This window comes from Pezoporus occidentalis, unplaced genomic scaffold (assembly GCF_034315485.1).
Source record: "Pezoporus occidentalis ecotype Australia unplaced genomic scaffold, CSIRO_AGI_Poc_V1 ctg72, whole genome shotgun sequence".
Taxonomy (NCBI): Eukaryota; Metazoa; Chordata; class Aves; order Psittaciformes; family Psittacidae; genus Pezoporus; species Pezoporus occidentalis.
The window spans coordinates 2,777,991-2,802,911 of NW_026916072.1; the positions used below are offsets into that span (position 1 = coordinate 2,777,991).

Consider the following 24,921-nt stretch of genomic DNA (forward strand, 5'->3'; position numbering starts at 1 on the left):
TTTTTAAACCCTTTTGAAGGAAAAGGGCCACAGCTGGAATGGAAAGCTGCACAGCATCAGGATTGGCTGGTGCTAGTGCTGTCCTCTGCAGTAGTCTTGGCTTTCCTCTAGCTATAAGCAGGCTCAACCATAATCGTAGAATAGAATAGTTAGGGTTGGAAAGGACCTTAAGATCATCTAGTTAGGGTGATCACTGAGAAAGCATTTGGTCTGGGAAACAAGGAGCCTTCAAAAAGCTGCAAGCAGAGATAGCTCTCTGTGTTGGCAGGCCTTCATCTGTGAAATGTGTGTTCAGGATGCTGGTTGAAGTATCTTGTTGCTTTTATTTACCTCAAGCTAGTCTTATTGCCTGATTAATTGAATGCAATGTCTTAGGATATAACTAGTAAGTCCTAACAGAAGAAGAAACAGGGAGAAAAAGCCTGAAGAAATACGTGGGTTTAGAAGAGGCATTTGGGAACTTGGTGTTGGATCAGGCTGCTCAGGGAAGTGATGGAGTCACCATCTCTGGAGGCATTTCACAAACGTGTAGATGTGACACTTAGGGGCAAGGTTTAGTGGTGGCCTTGGCTGTGCCAGGATAACGGTTGGACTTGGATCTGAAAGCTCTTATCCAACCTAAACAATTCCATGAGCTCCGGAGCAAAGCCTGGTGCTGGGGGAGTGGGAAGCAGCGTGGCTGCAGCTGCATGGAGAGCGAACGCCACTAGATGGTGTGGAATAACCATCAGGGCCTGGATCCAGCTCCCTGTACCCTGCAGGGAGGTTGGCTTTGTCCTGGGCCTGGGAATTCCGTGCTGTGGAGTCTTGGGATACCCCTAACTGTAGGTTCCCTACTTCCACCCATCTTCCTACCTTTTGCTGCTACCCTGGGGGAAGGTAGGGATGGGAAGAGCAGCCAACAGAAATAAGGAAAGAAGCCTCAGTAAGGTTCATGCTCCTTTTTCTGGCATTTAAATGAACATCACACTAAAGTCATTGATCTACTATTAATGACGAGCCAGATGGCAGGCACGTTGTCTCTCTTATTTGGATTTCATCATCCTGTCAGCAGAAATCATGGGAAGCTTTCCTGGGGACACCTGGGAAGAAGACAGGAAACCAATGCTCGCAACTTTGCAAAGGGAAATAGTGAGCTGTGGAATGTGGCTTCATTTGGGTTGTTTGAAAAGCAGCGTGGAAGCCTGGGTTAACTGTCGGTTCTCATGTCACTGGTGGCAAAGGCTGCGTGGCCAACGTGTTGTGTTCTCAGCTGTGTATTTTGACATCGTGTTTTGCAAGAGCTTTGCACAGAAATTGCTTCTTTTGAAGGAGAAAGCTGTTAAGGTCAAAGGAAACAGTGGCTGCAGGCACTTTGTCCTATTATGAAGGTTAATGAGCAGTGCAAACACAAGGCCTTGCTGAGGAGGGTGCCTGTCCTTGCTGGCACTCGGAGGAAGGTGGCAGCACGGTAACAACTTGTCTGGAGTCCATGGCTTGTTCTTGGTGTGCTTCAATGGTCCTTGAGCTCTGTGACTGAGGTAAGTGCATTGGCTTCCTGCCTCTGAGTGGGATGTGAGGGGAGGGCGAAGGCTGGGCTGCGCTTCCTGGCTTGGGAGCTTGACTGCAGCCAACACAGCCCTCCTGTCTTAATTACTTACATCTTTAATTACTCAAATGCTACTGTTGCCTCCTGTGATGGGCACCGTAGATGAGTTAAGAGCGAAGCCTCTTGAGTGAGAAGGAGCTTTGCGAGCTCCTGGGTTTGTGCTAACAGGGCTTGGATGAGGGCTTGGGCTTGCTTTGTGAAGCCTGTTAGCTCAGGGGAAGAGAAGACCAGGGCAAGAGGAGCTCCATATGCTCCTGGAGCCCAGCTCTGGCAGCGCTTCCCCATCAGCAGAGCTGCGTTTGGTGCCACTCAGTTGCGTTCTGAAGTCGTTCCCTGCGTCTTTGCGTCGTCTTCCCATATTTACCCTCACACGTAGCCCCGGCAGCGTTTACTCTGCAAAGATTCCTCTAAGACTCAGCTAAGCACACAATTTACTCAGCTAACAAGGGCTGGCATTTATTGTGGGTATCTCTGTGCACTCGTGCTTCAGTCCCCCTTGACAGTCGGTGGGAAGCGTTAAAACAAACAGCAGTGGGAGGCTTGGCTTTGCCTGTACCAACCCTGCTCTGAAATAGCTGAGCAGGCTCCCGGCTTGACGTTGGCCAGAGCTGGCTCCCACCAGTCTGCTGCCAGGGAGGATGGAAAAGCCTTTGTGAAGCAAGTGGGCTGTGGTGATAGGTTTTCAGCGTTGTGGAGATGCAGCTCGCCTTGCTCTGCAGTGCATGTGCACCTCCTTCTTCCCCTTGAGCTTTGCAGTGGGTGCAGCTGACCCTTCCTGAGTGGGTAAGGAAGCAGCCCTATGGAGTAACTCAAGTTGCTCGCAGGCAAGTTTCTGGGGGGAGTTAACCCCAAATTTGCTATTGCCCAATTCATTGGGCTTAGAGCCATTTATAGAGCTGAGGCCCCTGATGAGCCTTTAAGGTTCCTTCCAACCCAGACCACTCTGGGATTCTATGATCTTTGTGTCTCTCTGCAGCAGCAGGAATGTTCCCTGCCATCTGTTTGCCCTGCTCTTGGAAGAGGCAGCTTCCCCCTTGCCTCCTGTTGGGATGCTTGAACCTGTTGCTGAGGAGCGTTCGGTTACTTGTGCAAACAAAGCAGCCAGGGTGATGTGAAGGCACGATGATTTGTGATTACTGCTTTGCGTTGAACAGGGTTCAGGGCAGGCCCTTGGCTCTGGCAGTTCTCTCTGCCAACAGGACCATGCTGTACCCCAGTGGGATGCATCGCACTGCTCTGCAAAGGCTGGTGAAAGTAGCTCGTCACTGCCTTCGTTTTGAGGCTGGCTTCTGTGCTTTCTGGTCCCTGTAGCTGGAACTCTGCAAAACTTCAGCACTTCCATCAGCTGCTTCTCTCTGGTGGAAGAGCGCTGCCATGCAGTGGATGCTGCTCCACGAGCAAGCCTGCTGCTGGAGGATCTCTGCCAGTTTGCCTGTCCTTTAGCTCCTTGGCAAGCCAGCAGTTGTCAGGAATACTGAGCTGGATTCGTGTTTACCTTTTGAGGGAACAAATTCCTACCGCATCAGAACGAAGGCTGCAGCTAACGCTGCCCCATCTCCCTGCCAGCTCCGACTCGTCAGAGTTTCCTACTGGCAGAAGGTGAAGGCTCTGGACTCTGTTGCTTGGATGGTGTTGGCATTAACTGCCTGCAGCCTCTGCTGAGTAATGAAAAGCAGAAGAACACTCAGGTTCCACCCTGGAATGGAGCTGGAGCAGAGCTGCTGCTGGGCTGGGGCTGGTCCAGGCTCTGCCATTGAAACCTGCTCGAGGGTTGGGATGAAAGTTCAGGACCCCGCTCCTCCATCCCTGGCAGTGAATCCCTGTTAAGGGGGTCAGTACCAGCAGCCTGCAGGAGAAGCTGAACTCTTCCCAGTGAACCTCATGGAGTTTTACTGCCTCCTGCTCCCTTGCCAAGCACTTTGCAGGGTGGAAAAGGTGCCTGCACCCCTCTGCTGTGCTCAGCATTCCGGCTGCGTGCTCAGCAGGGTCCAGGAGCCAGAGGAGGAAAACATGGATTCGGAGGAGGCTGTTTGCTTTCAGACCTGGCAGCTCCTGTGCGTGCTTCACACTGGCATGCTGACGTGCTCTGCCCCTGACCCGCAGGGCTACAGCTGTCCTCAGCCTGGCCCCTCATCGGGCACTCTCGGTCCTGCATTCCCTGGTGGAAGCTATTTGCAGGGAGGGATCAAAGGCATGGCTGGAAATCCTAGCTCTGGGAGGTAACGGAGGCTGCCTGGGTGGAAGTCAGCTTCTGCTTCGAAGGCATTGCAGAACATCGATGCTTTGGCTGTGGCCACTGAGCAACACTGCCCTTGGCTGTGCTTGGAGATGGGTGCTTGGTGCTGCTGTGGGATGGGGAGGAGGAATGGGCTGTGATGTTGAACCTGAGGTTCTGCTGCTGCCCCATCCGCGCTGGGCTCCTGTGTACCACTGCTCCGTGTGTGACAGGGATGCAGGGATGCACCTGGCTCTGAACAGCAGAGCATCCCTCTGGATGCAGGCAGGGCTCAGAGAGCAGCTGCTGCTGGAGGCTTGGGGCACACTCACCTCTTACTGAGTATTCTTCCTTTCTCCCAGTGAACTGTGTTCTATTTCCCACCCCCTTTTGTGCTCTCCTCTCTCATGTCCAACCCTGATCACTGCAGTCTGCGGCCTGTGCCGTGGCTCCATGGGGCAGACAGGGGTGGTCCATGGTGGGGTGGCCTCCATCTCCCCCAGGCTACATCCCCAGTGACTGTCTGTAGTGGCACTTAGGGGCTGGGTGTGAAGCTGAAAGTTGGCTCCTAATTGCAGGGCTAAGCTTTAGATTGCCTGAAGGTGTTGGAATTGGAGCTGCTTTTCTTCTGAGAGGCTCTGTCCACAGCACAGTGTGAACAATGACGAGCAATAACCCTGGCAGGCACGAGCAATCCTCATGGAGTCATGGCCATAGGTTAACCACAGACCCCATGCCGGGAGCACCCTCAAGGACTTGGGATGGAAACCACCTTGAACCTTAATGCTGGAGACAAAAGCATCTTAGCAAGGAGAGCTTGGCAGCGGCAGTGTCTACAGGACAGGGCTTTATCCCCCTTTATAAACAGGGCAGATGTTTCTGTGCAGTGCTGGTGGCCGTCCCCCTTCGGGCAGGACCTGCTCTGGCAGCCGGAATGACATGTAAGGAACGCTCTTTTCCAACGCTGCTCCCTGCTTCCCAGAATAGCAGTTGTCTGCAGCGTCTGCCTTGATTTATGTGGAGTTCAGAGGCTGTTAAAAATAAGCCACCCACGAGCTAAAATTACGTTGTCTGGGATTATAGTCAGCTTCGTGGACAGGGCGCCTAGGAAAGGAGGGGGACAAGGGTGTTTGGGTGCTGATGGGGAGCAACAGTTCTTTTCTATAGGGAAGAAAGTTGTCCTTTGCCTCGGCCAAACCTATTAGCCAGGGGTAGCGTTGGCACAGTGGGATTGCTTGGAGCCAGCTCCCAGGGGAAGGCAACGGGCTCATTCCCACCTTGTCCCTGCTTAGGTCCCCAGGGCTGGATGTGCAAGAGTTAAATTCCTCGTTTAACCCTTGGTTTACATGGGAAGTCCTTGCTCAACAAGCAAGGGCTTTATCTGGTTGCGGAGGAGCCTCCCCTGCCCCACCGCCTCTTGGGCTGGAGCTTTGGATGCCTGGGTTTATTTTTGAGTGTACCACGAGCTGCTCTTGTTTTTTCATTAGGAAAAGCCCCCCTCGAGCCTGTAAAACCCAATTCCCTGGGGTGGAAGCTAATCCTCTTATTTCTACCCATTTCTGGGTGATTAAATGGCCGGATTATTGAAGCAGTGATTTGTGAGGAGATTGCATCTCAGAGATCTAAGGCATAAATATTAGCTTTGGGCTCTTGGCTCCGTGCTGCTGAAAGGGGCAGAAGGTGTTCTGCAGACAAAAGCCAGAGGAATGGAATGAGAGGAGCCTGTGGAGCAGTTGGTCCCAGTGAGGCCTGAACCCACCTCAGCTCGTGGAGGTTTAACCTTTACAGGGAGCACATCCCGTGAGTAACATCAGCTCTGCCTGGTAAACCTTGTAGCCAGCGGTGTCCCGAGGTGAAGCAGCCCTTCTGCTCCGCTTGGAGCTGTTCTGAAGCCATTCGTTAGCTTCTCAGGCCTGGTTTAGCCTTCTCCTTGTAGGTGTTTATGCAGCCTCTGCCTGGCAAAGGGGGGAGCGTAGGGGGTCCTTGTGCATCAGCATCCACGGGTGGCCTCCTCACCCACCAGGGCTGTGGGTACCGTGTGGCCACTGGTCCATGCACAAGCAGCGCAGGGGGCTCAAGGCCTCCTGTACTGGGAGATGCAGCCTTTAGAGGGCAGTAGAAGCAGAAGGACAGAGCAAAATAGTGGGAATGGGGATGCTGGGGATGCTGAAGATGCTCTGGAGGAGGGTGGTGATGTGGAGCACCTGCCTCCTGATGTACACAAGGAAAACAGGATGCTCTGCCATGCTGTGCTTCATCGCTTACTGCAGCCCTCTGGATTCATAGAGTCATGGAATGCTTTGGAAGGGACCTTAAAGCCCATCCAGCTCCAACCCCTGCCATGGGCAGGGACCCCTTCCATAGAGCAGCTTGCTCCAAGCCCCTGTGTCCAACCTGGCCTTGAGCACTGCCAGGGATGGGGCAGCCACAGCTTCTCTGGGCACTGAGAAGAGAGAGAAGAGTGTGAAGAGTGTGTGTGTGGTGTTGCTCCTGGATTAGGGACCAGCAGGCCTGGGGCTTGTTTTCTGCATGGGATACACTAAAACCTTGAGTATTCTCCAGGCTGTTGGATGGGGGAACGACAGTGGCTGCAATGTGGGGCACACCGTTTGCAAGGTGAGCCTTCTGCAGGGGCCTGGCTTCCTGAGGTTTGGAAGAGGCATTGGAATGAACCAATGCAAACAAAGCCTTGCAATAATAGAAGTATATTAAAGATAACACCGATTATTGAAATCGGCTGCTCCAAGAAATACAGGTGAAAAATAAGACTGGGTAAATATTTACTGGAGCTCAGGCTCTCCGAAGGCGTTATTGCTTTGGGAATTCTCGGCTCTGCTCCGTTAATACCTTCATCTGTTGGGTTAATGCCCGCTCTGACAGCGGGTGGGAGCACGCCCGGCTGAACGCGGCGCATGGCAGGGGCTGCCCATCAGTCCCAACCTGCTGCTTGCTCCTCCGTGAATCCAACCCCCAAAGCAAATGACATGGCAAATAAGAAGTAATTAACTTTATCAAGTTGACATTGCTCTTTATAACAATGTCAACACTGCCTTTATAAACAGAGCTGGGGGGTGACTCGGAAGGGAAATGCGGCAGAGCCCAGATGGGAACAGCAGATCCATGTTTGGGGCTGTGGGCTCTCATTTGCCGCTGTTGAGATGCGGTATGGCCAAAGGATGTTGGGGTGGGATGGGGGCAGGTACCTCAAAAGCCTTTGTGTTATTCCAGGTGAAGCTTATCTTAGAACCCCAGCCTGGTTTGTGTTGGAAGGGACCTCAAAGCTCCTCCAGCTCCAACCCCTGCCACGGGCAGGGACCCCTTCCACTGGAGCAGTTTGCTCCAAGCCCCTGTGTCCAACCTGGCCTTGAGCACTGCCAGGGATGGGGCAGCCACAGCTTCCCTGGGCACTGACCTTTCATTTCAATGCATCTCTTGGCCACAATAAACAGGATAAATTCCAATGTACAGGATGATTCCTTAGGATGGGGGTCAACAGTGGGGTGGGTATGGAAGAGCAGCTCCACCTGCAGCAGTGCTGCTGCTCCGGGGATGTGAAACCATCTGCAAACACTCTCGATTCAATCCAAAACTCCATCTTCTAGTTCAGATTAAAAACCCCATCCAACCCCAACCCCTCACCCGTATCTCAGCAGTGGGAATAACCACTCTGGCTCCGGGATCTTGATCGTTTCTGTCATCCACATCTGGAAAAGTAATTCAGGGCAAACGCTGTCAGCTCCAGCTAAGCCGTATGAACCCGATGGGAGCGATGCTGCAGCGCGGTGGCCCTTTGTCACATGCCTCCTTGTACCAATATTGACTTTATAACACCTCCGCTTTGTTCTCTTCCTTAACAGGACAGCTGCTAAGTGCTGGTAAAGCAAACATCACATGCTCCGTGGGGCTCCAGCAAGGTCTGCAATCAAGCGCGCTCTAATAACCGCTTAAATGCTCTCATCAGCCTTGTCCTTGCTGTTTGCTTTAGGACACGGTGGTTTTTCTCCTCTCTGTGTTTGCTCTATGCCAGCGACAGTCGGAGTTAGAGGTCACACAAAGCAAATGCAGGTGGGGGGGTTCTTTCCTTTCCTTTCCCTTCCCTGGGTTGTGGCTCATGGTTGGGTTTGGCTTCCTCCATCAGTGGTGGGGCTCTGCAAGCATCGCCTTGTGTTTTGAGGTTGGGTTAAGCCGCCCTGAATGGGGTTCCTTATTCTCTCCTGGCAGGTTTTCAAACCCAAACAGAGCAAATGAGAGGTGACAGGAGCCATAAGAGCTCACTGAGCAGGAAGAGGGGGGGATCCACGCCACCCGCCCAACATCACGTTCCCCCTTTGCGCAGCCTCCGAGGGCAGCAGGAACTGGACCAGTTGCTCTGGAGAGGCTGAAGAATGAAGTGGAAAACCATTTGCCCACCCCAGGGCAGCAGCTGAGGGCTGATGTTGCTGTCTCCTGGTTTCTTGCTTCGCTTAAAGTCACCCTGTGATCACCGTGCATCTGCAGCCTGCGCCTTCAAAGCCACCGCTGTAAGGTCCAGCAGGTATTTATTATATAGGTAATAGCTATATTTTATATATATACCTAGAGAGAGCTATATTACAGCTATGGGATAGCTGTAGCTAGTGAATTATCCTAATGGGAGCATAACCCCTTCTCCAGGGACTGGGCTGGGTTTGGAGGACACCCCTCCATTAGGTAGTGCATCCCAGGGTTCGATGCTGTACATCCCACCCAGCATCATACATCTTCCTGACCGGCCGGGTACCACGGGGTGCAGGAGGATGCATGGGACAGGTCTGGGGCTGGAGGCTGACTGGGAGCACTTCCCAAAGAGCAGCTGGGAATATGCGTTTCCAAAAGCAATGTCTCTTTGCAGCACGTTGCTCCCAGCACAGCCCCGATGACAAGTCTCACACAGCCCCCTGCATTCTTGGCTCGCTTACCTCTGGCAAGCACACAGCCTGGGTGGCTCAGTGGCCAGGCTGGCTCTCCCAGAGCCATTCCAGCCTTTTCCCTACAACACTGCTATTATACCTTAACAGGGCTCCTGGAATCCACTCACCCTAGAGATAGCTCTATCCCGGACAACCCAGTGCATTGCAGTGTGTGTGCTGCATCCAGCTGCTTCCCTGTTTCCATGATGTTTTGCCTGATTTTGCAGCTCGTGGGGCTCTGCACGAAGCTGTGTGGTGCTGTCCCAAATTATGGTGTGATTCTGAGCTCATGTAGGGGTGGGGATGGCAAAAGAAAGGGGCCTTGGCTGATGCAGAGGCATGGTTTACAGGGGTGCATGTGCAGGGCTGTGCCTCTCGTGAAGCCACTGGAGCCCAGCGGTGGCTCTACCTTGCAGAGCCAGGCTTGCCAGCACATCTGCATGGCCCGAAGTCAAATGAAGTGGTTGTTTTACTGAGCTAACCTGCTGCTGGTTGGGGCTGCGGAGGAAGATGCTCTGCTCAAGCACATCTTGCCTATCAGAGGCTTGCAGAAGATCACAAAGGGTTTGGATGCAGCATCCAGACTGACTTCTGCCATTGGTGGTGGGCATCAGAGGTGGGCTCTTCTCTCCCTTAATTGCTCTTTTGCTTCTGTCTTTTCTATGTCAAGATTACCTGCTCCCACATGGGGCTTGGAGCAAGCTGCTCCGGTGGAAGGGGTCCCTACCTGTGGCAGGGGTTGGAGCTGGAGGAGCTTTAAGGTCCCTTCCAACCCAAACCGTGCCAGAATCCATGCTGCTGTTGGAAGCAGAGGGTGATTCCCAGCCCGAATGAGGAACCAGCTACTCTGGAGGTGCCCCTCAGAATGGGGTTTGGGTCACCTCCTCCCTGCGAGCATCCCTCCCTCCTCCACAAATGCACCTCAGTCTGGAGGTCAAATCCCTCCCTTCTTCCCCAAATAAACCTTTCCCCTGTTTTAACTTGAGGAAATCTGCTTCTATCTTATAGGAAAGCTGCCACCGTGGGGGGGACAAATGACAAGGCACAGGGACCGCTCCACCTGAGCAGGGATCGATGTGGAGGCCGGGATGAGGATGCGGTATTTAAATCACTGGAGAGACCCTTTGGATGGGAAATCAGTAAGTGAAACATGCGAGATTGATTTCAAATCATTTTTATGGCCAGGACTTCAAGCTGTTGTCAATATTCCTGCATAAATAATGACAGCCATTAGGAAAGGGGTAAATGTGCCTGATAGCGTGACTAGATAAGCCTTGGGGCTGTGTGGGGAGGGTGTGTGCGTGTAAATCACACCAGTGCAGGTGAAGCTGCTGACACACCGAATCAGCCAACAGCATCAGCCTCTTCCTCCCCGGCGCTAAGCAGTAACAAGCTGCTGTGTAAAGCAGTGCTGATGTAAAGGAAAGGAAGAGGTTATAATAGGAAATGATGAGCTGGGCCCATTTGATGTCCCAGCTCTAAATGGCATCTGTTGATCTGTAACAGGAGCAGCAAGTGTGGATGTCCCTCTGGCTGTATGGGGAGCACCCATGGGAATGAGGGACATGGTCCTGCCCACTGGGTGAGCAGTAGTTGAGTCCCAGGGGATGGGGTTGGCATAAGACAGCACCGGGTGCCCATGGGATCATTCATCCTTGTGTTTTCACCTGTGTGACCCTCCTGAACCCGACCCCCCCCTTAGGAAGAGCTCTGCCTGCCCCAAGAGGCCTTTCAGCATCACCCATGGGTGCCAACCGCATCCCAGGGCCTGCTTTATCAGTTAGTTAGGTGTTTTGCCACTTCCACCTCCCTGACCAGGCTCCTGCCCGCTCTCCCCTTGTCCTCCATCCTGAAACAATAACCACGCTGCCGCTGGCACCCGCTCCCAAAACATCCATTACCTTGGGCTCTGCAATCAAAAGCCATTTCTAGTAAATGTGTTTGCTTTGTACTGAATTACTCGCAGTGCTGCCAAGTACAACCACACCAGCTGTTAATTAGAGTTGAGCTTTTATTACCAAAAAGTCTGCTCTGTTGAGATGGAAAATGGGAATAAAAAGTCATTTAACCTATTGTGATGGGAAAATAAACGATGACTTGTTGGTTTAATTAAACTGTCTATTTATCCAGCCGCCCCAGTGTTTGAGCATCCACTGGATTACGAGCAGCGTCACCCTAGCTTGGCTCCTGTTGGCTGCCTAATCCGTGCTGTCTGAAGTGACAGTTACCTGCTAAATGGCCCATTGAACTCCACCTGAAGCTTGCAGCAGCGAAGTCCCGCACATCCCTCGGCTCCCTGCTTGCTGGCTTTGATTCCCTCCACGCACTGAGGAGCCCCCATCTCCTTCCCACTCTGCTCACGCAAGGAAGGGACCTTTAAGCTCATCCAGTTCCAGCCCAAGGAACCTGGGTACCAGCCCTGCTCTGCCCAAAGCCCCCCAACCTCTCGAAGGAGCCGGGGGTGCTGCAACCCATGGCCAGCAGCTCTGGCACCGCAGCCCTGGGCAGAGCAGGGGCCGAGCTCCCTCTTCTCGCTGCCGGATGCTTCCTCTTCAAGCCCCGCGGCGCGGTGCGGAGCAAACCCGGTCTCCAGGAGAGCGCTGGGCTTGTCGGGCTGTTTGCTTACTCTTTGGCACTGTTTGTGCAGCCGCAGGGCTCGGTCCTGTATTTACCTCCTCTTCAACCAGCGGCGGTTGATAGTTTAAACACATCAATCACGCCCGAGCCTTTAAAGGGCTTTTAAGTGGAGGCACTGCTCTTGTTTGCCTGCTTTATTCCAAGTCTCCCTTCCACCAGAAGGCCAGCGCTGCAGAGGGCCCTGAAGGAGCACGGCCCCATCCAAGGTGCAAGCAGCTGAGTAGGGAGTTGTGATTTTGGGGCACACCTCGGTGTGGAAGCAGCAGCCAGGTCCTCCTTAGGCTGGTTGACATCTGATGCTTTGCTGCAGCTCGCCCCCCGTGGCAGGTCCCTTATGGAGGACGTGGGGCTCCTCAGGGTGCTCCTGGGTTTGAGATGCTGCAGCTCCAGCTCTAGGGAGCAGTTTGCAGTCTGCAGCCAGTGTGGCTTTTTGGGTGGTCTGCGCGGTTGGCATGGTATGGGCTGGGGAGATGCTGCCAGCCTGGGTTTGTGTGGTCTGGCTGCGAGGAAGATGCTAATGCATTCGGTGGTTGGCTTGGCTGAAGCTGCTGCAGGGCTGGAGTTTGGGTTTTTACACTCCCTAGGTCTTATAAATAGATCTTGCAGGGTTTTAGCTGCAGGTTGGAGTCGCTGGAAAAGCACTGAACCATAGAACCACAGCTTGGTTTGTGCTGAAGGGATCTCAAAGCTCCTCCAGCTCCAACCCCTGCCACGGGCAGGGACCCCTTCCACTGGAGCAGCTTGCTCCAAGCCCCTGTGTCCAACCTGGCCTTGAGCACTGCCAGGGATGGGGCAGCCACAGCTTCTCTGGGCACCCTGTGCCAGCGCCTCAGCACCCTCACAGGGAAGAGCTTCTGCCTAAGAGCTCAGCTCAGTCTCCCCTCGGGCAGGTTAAAGCCATTCCCCTCGGCCAAAGCCCTCCAGAAACCTCTCCCGGTGTTTTCAGGCAAGGAAGCTGGGACATCCCGGCTCAGCAGTGACCAAGCTGTGCCGGCTCTCCTTCAGCGCTCTGCCACCTAACTCATGGAGCTCAGGAGCGCTGTGGGTAAATACGGGCACACTTATTTACTTTACAGGGAGGAAACCTTGCCCCAGGTAAGAGAAATCACTCGGTATCTGCTCCATGTAGGGATAACAAGCGTGGTGAGGGACAAATTGCCTCGGGGCGTCAGTCAGGCACACAGTAGGCTCTCATTAGTGAGGGGTTGTGACTTCAAGTCATCAGGGTCTGCCTGAAACACATAGAATAAGGGTGATGGTCCCTGCTAATGACCTGCAGGCAGGTTGGGGCCTGGGAGCTGCCGCTGGAAGGGCAGGGTTTGGGCAGCTGTCCTCGGGGGTGCGGTGCTTGGTGCTGGTGACCCAGCTCCTTATGCAAGGAAGCAAGCAGGGAGAAGGGGCCGCTCATCCTGCGGCATCCCAATCCTGACCCGGCCGGGCCATGAACACCAACCCCTGTGCTCCCAGGGAGGGGAGGGTGGCTCCTCCACAGCCCACAGCCGCGATGCTCAGCGCTCTTCCTGCATCTTCCTGCTGCTGGGCAAATATTGGCTAATGAAGTGGCAGCAACCTTATCTAAAGGACACTCCTGACGCCTTGCTCGCGGCCGCAGCAGGGAGCAGGGAGGATTAATTCCCAGCAGGCATCTGTTAAGAGACAGAAAGGAAAAGGCGGTGTTGGAGCTGGCCGAGGGCTTTAGCAGAGTCCTGCTGGAGCTGTGCAAGAACAAAGGATGTCTGAAACACCGGCGCTTTAAAGGAAGGGGAAGATCATCTCGGGACCTGTTCGGCTCCATCACCCCCAGGCGCCTTCATCTCTGCCCTCCCCGCGATTTGCTGCCTGCAGGCAGGAGGATCCGTGCTCCATACGGGGCTTGGAGGTAAAACCCATTACACTTACGGGGCTTGGGGCTGGCTGCGGTGGGGGCTGGTTAAGTGGTTATGGCAGGGCTCCCCCGAGGGTGATGCAGCCTTGTTTGATCCATGGCTGGCTGCTCTCTGTGATGATTATTTCAAGCAGTTTTGCTGAATGCTGTGAATTATTCCTGTTCACTCAGGAGTGCTCACCTTACAGCAATCGAAGAGGCTCAGATGAGCTCCCCTGTAACTCGCAGGGGGGGGTATTCCTGCTCCCCTGCAAGAATCACCCAGTTATAAGAGATGATGGGGAAACTGGTGGAGGTGGTGCTCCGCTCTCACTGGTGATGCTGGGCTGGTGATGCTGCTTGCACTCATTCTGCTCTTCACAGGGTAAAGGACAAAGTGGCTGCTGGCTGCCCCATCCCTGGCAGTGCTCAAGGCCAGGTTGGACACAGGGGCTTGGAGCAAGCTGCTCCAGTGGAAGGGGTCCCTGCCTGTGGCAGGGGTTGGAGCTGGATGAGCTTTGAGGTCCCTTCCAATACAAACCAGTGTGGGATTTCTGTTGCTTTAACTGCAGAGAAATGTCATTGATTTGTGTGCCTCTTAGACCGCAGGAAACAAACAGTTTGTTAGGACAAGGAGGGCAACAGAATCCAGGCCTTTGTGCGGCAAAACCTGCCCTGGAAGCGCCTCTCCAGCTCCCGCAGCTGTAACAAACGCTTTTGCCATCAGATGTCAGTGTGGCACAGGAGTTCGGGCGCTGGTTGTCATCCATGGCAGCAGAGGACAGAAAGCCATCTTCCGGACCGCCACCGCGCCTCGGCTCCTCTGCAGCTCGCAGCGTTCATTTTATCGTTGCGGGGGGAATTGCTGCCCTCATCCAGCGCCAGGAAAAGACGATCATTCGCCTCCGGTGCTTAAATCAGGGCGAGATGCGTGTGGCCAGCCCAGGCCTCTGCTCCTCCCTCTGCGTGTTCAGTGTTTTCATCCTATTGACTCCATTGGGCTTCCTTCACACCCCCAAAAATCCACCCTGGGGTGCTCTTGCCTCCGTCCTGTGCGTTTGAAACAAGAAGCAGGAGAAGATGTTCGTGCATTGATAATATTCTGGGTACCTTCCATGCACCAAATGTAGCTAAAATAGGGAGGAGAAACCCCAGGCATCGTGATGCTCTTGGCTGCTGCCTGGCTTCCGTGGTCCACGAGGCAGGACTCGGCAAACATGGGTGAATGCGGATATTTGGGCAATGCTGTCTCTGACCCTTTCATGGGCTTCAAGCCACATGCTTCACTTGCTGAGCCATCGGTGAGCCCAGAGGATGAAATGAGACTCATGAAGAGAAATACAGGGAAAACCGAGGCAAACAGCCGGGGCTCCAAGCCATGAAGCACGAGGATCAGCCCTGCAAGGCTGCGGTGGTGACGCAGCGGGGCTGTTTCACTCGGGGCTGCATCCTGCTGGGTTCGCAAGAGGGGTTTTTCAGCATCAGGATTTGGCTCCTAACGTGGGACTGAGCTTGTCGCTAGGAACGCTCACACCAGCCCCTCTGGTTCAGCCCAGCTCCGTTCCCCCTTGCAGAGCTGCTGTGGTGCCCTCCGTGGCGATGCCCTCCGTGGCGATGCCCTCCGTGGCGATGCCCTCCGTGGCGATGCCCTCCACGATGCTCAACGCTGTCATGGCCACCAGCCCCAGAGGACAAGGATGCTTGTCCTCCCCAGCCTGGACATCTAAAGAGAGGTGAGCTGGTGGTGGCAGCTTCTCGACTCCCAGCATGGGCTTAATGGCCCCGTTGACGGAGCTGTGCTTGTCTCAGCCTTCTTCGTGTTGGATTTGTGAGGGAAGGAGCAGCTCCAAGGGCTGCTGAAGCCCATGGAAAGCCTCCTGTTGACCTCATTAAGGGCTGGATCGATGCCTAATGGCAGACAAAGGGCTCTGCCTGTGCAGCGCTTCCAGTGGCAAGGACTTGAGGGGCCGAGGGGATTTATTTCCTCCCCGGGTAATGGGCACGCTTGGATAGTTCAGATATTGCACAGTCCCTTCTCCTGCTCTTGTTTCAATTCCATATTTAAACCCAGTAATAAGTGCAATAATCTGCATGTCTGGGATTAATAGAACGCTGTGTGTTTCTTGAAAGCCTCGCTGATCCCGTAGTGAATTTAATCTTTTATTACCATTAACCAGCTCATGTGGTGGCCAGCGAGCCCGGGGAGCAGCTTTCCAATAGCAACACATGACAAAGAGATGAAAATATAATAGCAGCCCCATTCCTCCCTTACCACAAAAGCAGCAACGACAGCAAGGCTCCAGCAAAGAGCCCTCTCCTGCTCCCAGAGCATTGTCTCACAGGCAGAGCACGTACCCGGCTGCTAACGGGAATTGCCAGGAAGTAATACTTATTGTGGAGGCTTTGAAATGGTAAAGGAAGAGCTTATTGAAAGGCATAGCCCTGGCCTAGGAGCAGCCTGCACTTAACAGCTATCAATGCACAAGTGCCAAGAGGAAAATGTTAACCTCCCTGGTGCCAAAGAGACTCCGCGGATCCATTCGCTGGCCGCTGTGCAACGCTATAAAATAGGAATAATGGCATGCTGGAAAAGGGCCATTGCACTGCTAGAAACGCTGCTCTTGTGCAGATGCCAAGGCTCTACCTCTGGCAGAAGGCACGGCTTCGGATCGGGAATGTCGAGGCTGTGCTGTGCCCATCGCTGCCTGCCTGGGCGCTGCAGGGAGGATGCATCGCACCCTGCTGCGGTTTTGGGGTGATTCCAGCGCCCAGGATGCTGCAGCACCTCTGCTGCTGCCGGCATCGCCGTTGGGTGCTTCTTTAGCCCGGACTCTAGCATGCGATAGGTTCATGGAAGCGCCTGGAAGCTGCCGGCTTCCTGCCGCTGACCTGCGCTGCTCTGCACGTCCGTCTCATCCAGCTAAACCTGGAAGGATCCAGCAGTTCCCTTCATTCCCACTGGGATTTGCGCTGGTGCAGCTCTCTTCTCACGCTCAGACAAAGCGCTCCGGAGCGCTTGGCTGTCTCTGACACACGCACCCGGCCTGGGATAACAGTGCCATTGGATCCAGATGGGGAGAGGCTCTGCTCCGGCGGTGCAGAGGGAACCCATTAGCAGCACGTTGTATTCCAAGGAATTCCTTTTCAATTTCCTTCCCGATTATACCACTTATCCCCAAGCATGAACCCTCCCGGGCTCCCTTTGGTTTATCTCCACACTAATTCCCCTCATCTTGCATATTTTCCTTTCACTTCATCCTATTTTGGTGATTTTCCTGGAGCTGGGCAGCCTGGAAGGGCCGTGCCAACGGGGAGCAGGTCTGCGCGGGGTGGTCGGGTGCCTCTTTGGGGGGTGCTGGAACATGAGCCCTGGGATACATGGGTCAGGGGAGCCTTTTTGGGGCTGATTTGTCTTTAATACAGAGTCCTACAAAGATCCGGTGCTTGCTTCTAGTGAGAGACTTTCAGTTGCAGCTTCTCGGAGCCACTTCAGACGGGATGAGAGGGATGCGCTCTCCAGGCTGCCATGGGAAGTCCTTCATTCCTGTCTCTGCCAAGCCTCTGAAGTGCATTGTGCTGCTTTTAAGTGGTTCAGTGCAGCAGCAGCCAGGCTTTGGGGGAGCAGGGCTGTGTGGGGTGGCTTTGGCACCCTGGGGAGGGCTGCATGGAGAGCTGTGTGAGCTTGCTCACCTTCTGCATTGCAGCAGGACCTGCCTGCACCCCATCCCTGTGAGGCTTTCAAACCAGCTTGGAGCACGGCTGGCTGCAAATTTGCCCTGTAATATCCACCATATAAACCATCTTTTACATACAAACAGCCCTGCCTTTGCCTGCTGCCCAAAACCAGCACCAAAAGGGATGCACCGGGGTGAGGTTTGGTCAGAGCCAGAGGCGGGCAAAGTGCTGGTTAACCCGTGCCCAGTTTGCACACTGGAATCACACCAGATTGGGCTGTAAATGCAGGAAAGCAGCATAAAGAAGGTGTTGGATGGCAAATGGGGTTGCAGTGCTTTAGTGAGAAGTGAGCAAAGGAGCTGGGCAGAGGCTGGGCTCTGTTTCCCAGCCATAAGCTGCACTCTAAAGTAAACCTTGAGAAAGCATGGTCTCCTCTGAGGTCTGTGTCGGGGTGAGCCTCCACTCTTACTGCTGGGCTAATAAAAGCTATAAGAAGTAAAGGGAAAAGACGTAGTGGAACAGGGCTGTGTGAGAGCCAGGACCTGGGCTGCAGCTTCAGAGCTGGGCCCGGCTTTAAAGGAACCAAAGCAAATCCAAGCCTGTGGCTCCAGATGCGGGCACAATGCAGCAAGCACCAAAGAGGGCTGTGAGTTCTTGCAGGGGATGAAGCTGCAGGCCCCGGGTAGCTCCATCCCTGCAAGGTCTCTGCAGTTTTGGGGTCTGGTTTTAATATGGTTCTTTGCTTTAAGAGAAGGTGTAGCAGCGGGTGCCCGGGCAGGTGGAAGCAGAGGGGGGGATGCTCTGTGCGAAAACCCACATGGGCCTTTGGTCACGGTGGAATATTGAGGTTTTGGGGCTGGAACTGGGTCCCAGCCCTGCTTTTCCATGAGCTCAGTGCTTGCACTGGGGTTTTGTGTGTGTTCAAGTGTGTGCCCGTGGGTTTATGGCCATTTGAGCACTTGGGTGCTGTTTCCCTTCTCCCAGCTGAGCTGTGAATAAGAGCTTTGGTGTTTGCAGAGCTGGGGTGCAGGATCACCCCTCCCCAAACCCATCTCCAGCATGAAGCTGCTTTAAAAGAGCTTTTCCAGTCAGGAGTGTCATCACTCTAACTCACCTCCGTGTACCCTTACTGCGCTCGAACACATGCCCTGTTATGTCTGATTGTTTAATGGGTACTTGGCATATTCTTGCCATAAGCCTGCCTGGGACCCATTGGAGATAAACTCTTCCTCCATTACCATCAACTGGAAGTTTTTATGGGCTTGATGAAAAATATACCTGGGACAAATCATTGGTTTATGGCTTGGAGGAGTAAGACAGAAGAGGCCTCCAGGCGTGCAGGAGGAGCATCATCAACCATTAACGTGAAGGTGTAATTTGTCTCTCATCCTCTTTAACATAGGGCTGAGGGATACTTTGTAGGTAAATAGAACGTTCAGCTGTCTTCCTGGCACGAAGGAGAAGGGCAAACCCGCTTCCTTGGCAGGTTGTAATGGTATACATTAGCCACCCAATTTAGTGAAAAATAGGGTTTTCTCCTAATGAAGCAAATAGTTGCAGGTGAGATCGCTGGCTCGGGGGGAGCTCCAGCTCCTGCCTTTAGGCTCGCTGACAAGAGAAGAGATTTATCTCCCATTCACATCACCAGAGAGGGTTCTTGGTATTTCATTGCCACACGCGACTTTCGGGATGCTACTGGGAGATTAATGAGGGAAGGGGGGGCCGAGGGGAGCGCAGCGCCAGTCTGTGCATGACAAACATTAATTGTCTTTCATTTCGTATGCAGATGATGCAATCAGCTGGAGATAACACTGCAGAGAACGCTGCTGCCGGGGTTTGCTGTCTGACCTTGAGAGGCCGTGTTTCCCCTCACCTTCCTGCCGACACATCAGAGCTCACATCTTAATTACGCGCTGTGATTCCGGTTCCCCTTCGCAGACGCGGCTCAGGGGATGTTAACACGTGGGATAGACAAGATAACTACCTGCAGGGCAGCCCTGGAAGGGTCCTGGCGCAGGATCATCCCTCTGCCTCAGGGAAAAGGAGCCGTCATCATCTTCTCCTTCCATCAGCTGCGGAGAGGACCAGACTGGTGACACGGAGCAGCCCCCAGCGAGGCTCAGCATCACCGCTGTGTTTGACAGCGCTGCGAAGCAGTGAGTGTGACAGGCCAGAAGGGTTTATTGGGAAAGCACTGAGTCAGTTGGATGTGTTAATGTTGAGGTCAACACTGGTTGAATACGGAGGAAACCTCCCCTTTCATCTCTGCGTCCATCTCTATCTACATCTATATATGCGCACAGTCCCCCTTTATGCGTGTGCGTATATACATGCACATACACACATACATGCACCCATACGTATGGCACGTGTCTTTAAGCATCCCATAGCAAAAGTGGAGCTAGCAAAGGGCGTGAATGTTCTTCATATTCCAGCCGAGCAGCTCTTGGCCGGGATTCCATCTTTTCATTAGTTTGATGCGAAGCCTTCATCCTCACTAGTATTTTTTCTGTCTTTAAGATCTTAGCGCTTATAAATGTCATCACCCCTGGCTTTTACTTGGTTCCATGACCTCGCTGGGGCTCTGGGAAGCAGCAGTGGTGCTTTATTGTTCTAAGGAGCCACTCTGCGGGTCAGGAGCCGCCGGCCCCGGGTTGCGCCTGGCGAAGCCTCCCTGGTGCTAATGCGCTATAAATAATCATCATGTAAAGGGACGCTGTCAGCTTAAATGCATCAGGCCCATGTTCTCACCGAGTGGCAATTTGCTCTGTCATTTATAGTTACGCAGAGTCAGGGTAAAACAGTAATATCCTCATCTGCTAATAGCTCACAAGCGGCTCTCGGAGGGGAGATGACCGCGAGGAGCAGGGAGAGGTGCATCGGGATGCAGGATCCTAAGCGCCTCGTGTCTGGTACCATGGCTCTGAGAGCTCTTTGGCTTTTAAGGCTTCTCCATTCTGGTGTTCTCCTCGCTGCTTGGGTTTCCCCAGCCTCTTGCTCTTGTTTTTCCAGCCCTTTGTACCCTGGGCTCATTTTTCTTGTGCTCTGAAAGAGAAGGCTCTGGGGAGACCTTAGAGCAGCTCCCAGTGCCTAAAGGGGCTACAAGAAGCCTGGAGAGGGGCTTCCAACCCAAACCAGTCTGGGATTCTAAGTTCTTTTTCCAAGGGATAGTTTTATTAAAGCTTGTTGAAGCTGCTTCTCTCCAACAGGCATTTTGTCCATAGCTATTGGTTTTGCCTAAGGGCTTGGGGTGCTTAACACACAAATGTTGATGTTGTATCTCCCTGCAGGAGCCCCCATTCTGCACCCCAAAGCCGCAGCACCCAGCAGGCTCAGGACTGATGCCCGCAGCCTTTCCCACTGGCTCAGTCACTCCTGGGGCCTCCTGCCCCCGGGATCACAACAGCACCAAGGCTGGATATGGCCATTTCTGAAGGCTTTCTTCCAGGTAAGTCCTATTTGCTTGCACCAGGATTACCTGGCAGCTGTTCCCTTTGGCTCTCCATCACCTGAGGGATCTGCTATGGGTGATGCCAAGGCACTGGTTTAAATGCTACAATCCAAAGTGGCCTTTGCTTGTGTAAGGAACTCCCCTGGTCCTGCCACAAGTCCACAGGTGCCCAGCATCCATTCCTGGCAATACAGATGTGTTTAAGGCTACACAGTGAATCCCTGGTTGTCAGTTTGCTTCAGAGCTAATCCACAGTGAGCGCTTGATACTCAGAGCCATTGGCATGTGGAAGTGGTGTTTGACATCCAACGAGCCATAAGAGACAGCAGCAACAGCCCCAGTTCCCCATGGCACAGGGAAAGGCTGGGATACAGCCCCCTCATTCCAGCCTAAATGCTCTTCCCACCATCTCTCTGTGATGGATGTCCCAGTTTAGTTGAGCATCCTTCTGCCTGGCCCTGCTTTGGATCTAATCCCACGCCATGACCCTGGGTACCCACCCAGCAGCACCAAGCTCATCCCTTGGGATTTTGCCCCAGGGCTGCTCCACCGGGACCAAACTAATCCATTGGTTATTGAATGAATTGACCCTTTTCTGCCTGCCCGCTGTGGGTCCGAGTGTTTTCCTAACCCTTGGGATTCAGGCAGGCTTGTTTTTAACACTGTGGGGCTCTTCCCCCCCTCCTTGCTGTGCACAAACAGACAAGATAGCTTAAGAGCTCTTATCTGCAAAGGGGGAAAAAATTAGCCTTAATCCCCCATTTAATAACTTAATATCAGCAGGTAACATGTTCAATATGGCACAAGAAGCCCTGCACCGGGTCAATAGGGGAGCTCTCGTTTTTAGCAATAAACAAAGCCTGCTTTTAATTACTTCAGTGAAATTGCTTGATCCATGCATGATTAAATATTCATTCTGTGTAACGAGACAGTTTCTTTGTATATAGATCCATATTAAACTTGGCTGGCACCCTGCCCACACAGCACATCTAATAAATTCCTTTTAATGTGCTGCAGCTTTGAAGGCTTTTTCCCTCCCCTCTTCCCTCCCCTCCCTCCTCTCATTTGTATGAAGAGCTGATGTCGCCGCCTTACCTGGGCGACCGGGATACACATGGCATCTTTTAGTGAAGGGAAATGATGGAATCTGGGGGAGACGGGGGGAAAATAGCCCTTCGGATGGCTCCGTGATGGATCTGCGAAGGGAAAAAGTGACTCCCAGGCCTTGTTTCTGCACTGCTTTGCCAGCTAACTACTTTGGCAGCGTGTGCAAGGGGGAAAAAATCCTTCCTTTTAAAGTAAAGCCAGGGCTGATGTAAATATTTATGTAATGTTTTATTGCAATCTGAATTGACTCCGTGATTGAAACCATTTCCTTGTAACCTCCGGGAAAACCAAATTAAGGTGTCACGTAAGGGTCTTCATTGAGGGGGTTTTAGGAGCGGTTGGACCAGGAATGCTGATGTCCACACGGGGGGTGGAGAGGTTGGCTCTGGAGGTGTGTGTTTGGAGCTGGGTGCCCTTGCCTGGATTTAAAGCCTTGTTCAGGGAAACCCTCATCCTTCCTCAGGCTGGGGCAGCTCAGGCATAGGATCATAGAACAGTTAGGGTTGGAAAGGACCTTAAGATCCAGCATCCCTTCCCATGCATGGGGCACAGGGATGGGGCTTCTGGCTTACCCTGGGGGATGTTCCCCTCCTCGAAACACCTTCAGACCTTGGTCAGATACATGTGCTCTCCATTGGGCTCCATTTATCCTCTGCTGATGATGCCAGCTTGAAGGGTGTAAACACTTGTATGAAAGAAGTGATGGGGGAGAGCTGGGCATTATTCAGCATCTATTAGTGTCCAAGATTCTTTGGGAAGAGTCCTGTATTCCTGACAGCTAGCCTTTCGGATGGGCTAAAGTGGAGTTGGACTTCAGTTAAAGCTGATGATCTTTAATTTAGCCCAGTGAAACCCTCTTGGCTCATACTGAAGGCAGCAGGCTGTGCCTGGGTCTGTTCCTGCCTGCATCCCTGCTCACATCAGTCAGAGAGGATCAGTGAGCTGAGCCAGCTCTAACATCAGCAACACCTCCAAGGAGCACCCTATGGTCCTCCAGATACATCCAATGACTGTGGTACCCAAGGGCCTCGGTGTCACCCACCTGCAGGGCTCCAGCACCCACCAGTCGCGCCGCAGAGGTCTCCAGGCAGAGCCTCCATCCAAGCGGTTGCTTTTCCACCACAACCCTCTCTATTGACAGTGCAAATTAACCGAAACAGCGAGCAGCTCTTGAAGTGAATCATGGATTTGTTTCTGCCATCAGGGCTGGTTGTTTAATGAAATCTAATTCAGCAGAACATAATTACTCAGTGGGAGAAAGGCCGGCCGGCTCTTCAATAATCAGATCTGCACTGATAAAGAAGCCAAAGCAGGGCCTTGGCTCGGACTGACAGAGCTGCCCTTGCCTGTGGGATGGGGCCGCTCGAAGGCCAGCCCTGTGTATGCCCCACTCACCCCATACAGTGACACTGATCTCAGGAGCAGTGCAGTTTCTGCCTGAATTCACGCTGTTCATTGGAGCCTGGGTTCAGGCTGGAACTTCTTGCACGTTATCTTCAGTGGCAGCAGCTTCTCCAAAAGCTTCTCTGCTTCCCTCTCTGCTTGTTTGCTTTTCATCTCCCGTTTGGGCTTTTCCCCATCAAATCTAAAGGATGTTTCCTCTAACGAGGATGCCACTGGTGTTTAGGAAGCGTTATTTTTATTGTGTGGCACAAAAAGAAGCCCCATGAATTCCTCAGAGGCCCGATAGTTAAAGCTGGAGTAAGAGACTGCTTTTAAATTTGCTCATAAGGAAACACAGGGGTTGTAATGAGCAGGCAACGGAGCTAAATGAGTGGCAAGCCAATTAGCTTGCCTTAAAACATTGGCTTCATTAGAATGAAAACAAAGCCAAACTTTTTAAAGATAATTGCATCTTTTAAATATCAGGATTCTTGATCCACGCTTGTCTCATAAATATGCATTATAATATAATCCCTTATAAAACCTTGCTCCCATTAATAAGGAGCACAAAACGTGCGCTAAACGTTTGAATTGCTGACACGAAATAGAACAAAATAAAGCAACAAAAGCAGAGAGATTTGACTCAAAACGCTCAGCCCGGCACTCAGCTGTCCCGTGGTGTGCCCGGTGCTGGCTGATACGAGCCCTGGAAAGCAGGGTCCTATGGGACACTGTGGAAGGGATGGGAGCAGTGCTCCGGGAGCCTCGCCAAGCCGTGCCAGATGGAGCCAGCAGCACCTGGGACTGGGATCAGCACTGGGAACCCCGCTGTGTGCTGGAGGTAAGGGACTGCTGGGCTCGGCTTCTGCTGACGGCACTGGGCACGTCGGCTGTTGGCCCATCACTGTGTGGTGTCGGGGTGCCCACAGTGTCCACATCCCATCCCATCCCAAGGGTCCCAAACCACTCTGAGTGTCTGGTGAGAGCACACTTGGGGGTATTCCTACCACAGCCATGGTTTTTATCTTGCCTGACCCTCACCGCTCGGGATTCCTGCCCTGCAATCCCATGCCCATCTTTTCCATGCTGATCCGGAGACCCCCGCATCGCTCGGGGCAATCGCAGCTCTGTGGATTCCTGCTCGCTCAGACAATGTCCTGCTTTTACAACCCAGCAGAGAGCACGTGTGATAAATCACCTAAAGCAGGGAAGTTCGAAATCGTCTCAAGTTTGCCTTTGTGCCCAAGTTTGCCACATCTGGCACGACAGCGATGTGAAAGCGGTCCCCAAACCCCTCTCAAACATCCCTGTGTGACAATTAGGATGAGCAGGAACTAATCAGATGTTGGTTGGGTGGTTTTGTGCAAGACAAATAGGAAGGGAGTTATATTCCTGGTGTTCTGTGTGTGAGGGTGATGATGGGTCCCTCCGGTGCAATGGAGTGGCTGCTTCTGAAGGGCAGTGTTTTGGGGGGGGGGGGGGGTTCTTATCACCTTGCAGCCAAAGGGGCTGATGCTGCATCAATCTGTGATGCTAAAGATGAAAGAGTTGAGATGGTGAATAAAGGCAGAAAGGTAAATTCAGCTTCTCTTTCCCTCCCTCAAGGTGATGAGTGCTTCCCGTGCTCCAAGCCTTCTGGAACATCACGCTTTAAGACTGAGCTAATGGAAGTTGCTAGCACGAGCAATCTGGAGCTTCTGCTATAAAGAACCTGACTCGGTTGTCCCTTGTGGTTTTACTGATGGCTCTGGGAGGATTAGCCTGTCAAACGAAGAGCATCGCTGGAAGAAAGCGATCCACAGTTAGTGCCTTCCCTGGGAAATCCGGGAATTCCTCTTGGATTTCACTCCTGCTGATTGTTGGTGATGGGAGAAGATTTCCCCCACCCCAGATATGTGATTTGTCCACCCTCATCTGCTCCTGATGGGGTGTTGTGAGCTCCTTTTCACATTAGGTATCCGCATGGCTGGGTAATGTCATGAATGCCTTTAACTCCCTCATCCTCCTGCAGGTTTCATCCTCTTTATTCCTGTGGATGAGCCTCTCCCTTGGCTTTTGCTGCAGCAGAAGGTT

At 53.0% G+C, this 24,921-nt stretch overlaps 1 long non-coding RNA gene across 1 annotated transcript; it reads left to right on the plus strand.

The window, feature by feature from the left end:
* The first annotated feature begins 12,909 nt into the window (after window positions 1-12,909).
* On the plus strand, window positions 12,910-19,164 carry LOC134176045 (uncharacterized). The gene is made up of 3 exons (XR_009969239.1): window positions 12,910-13,247; window positions 16,701-16,798; window positions 18,694-19,164. It is a non-coding gene; the product is annotated as an uncharacterized LOC134176045 (long non-coding RNA).
* The last annotated feature ends 5,757 nt before the right edge of the window (window positions 19,165-24,921 follow it).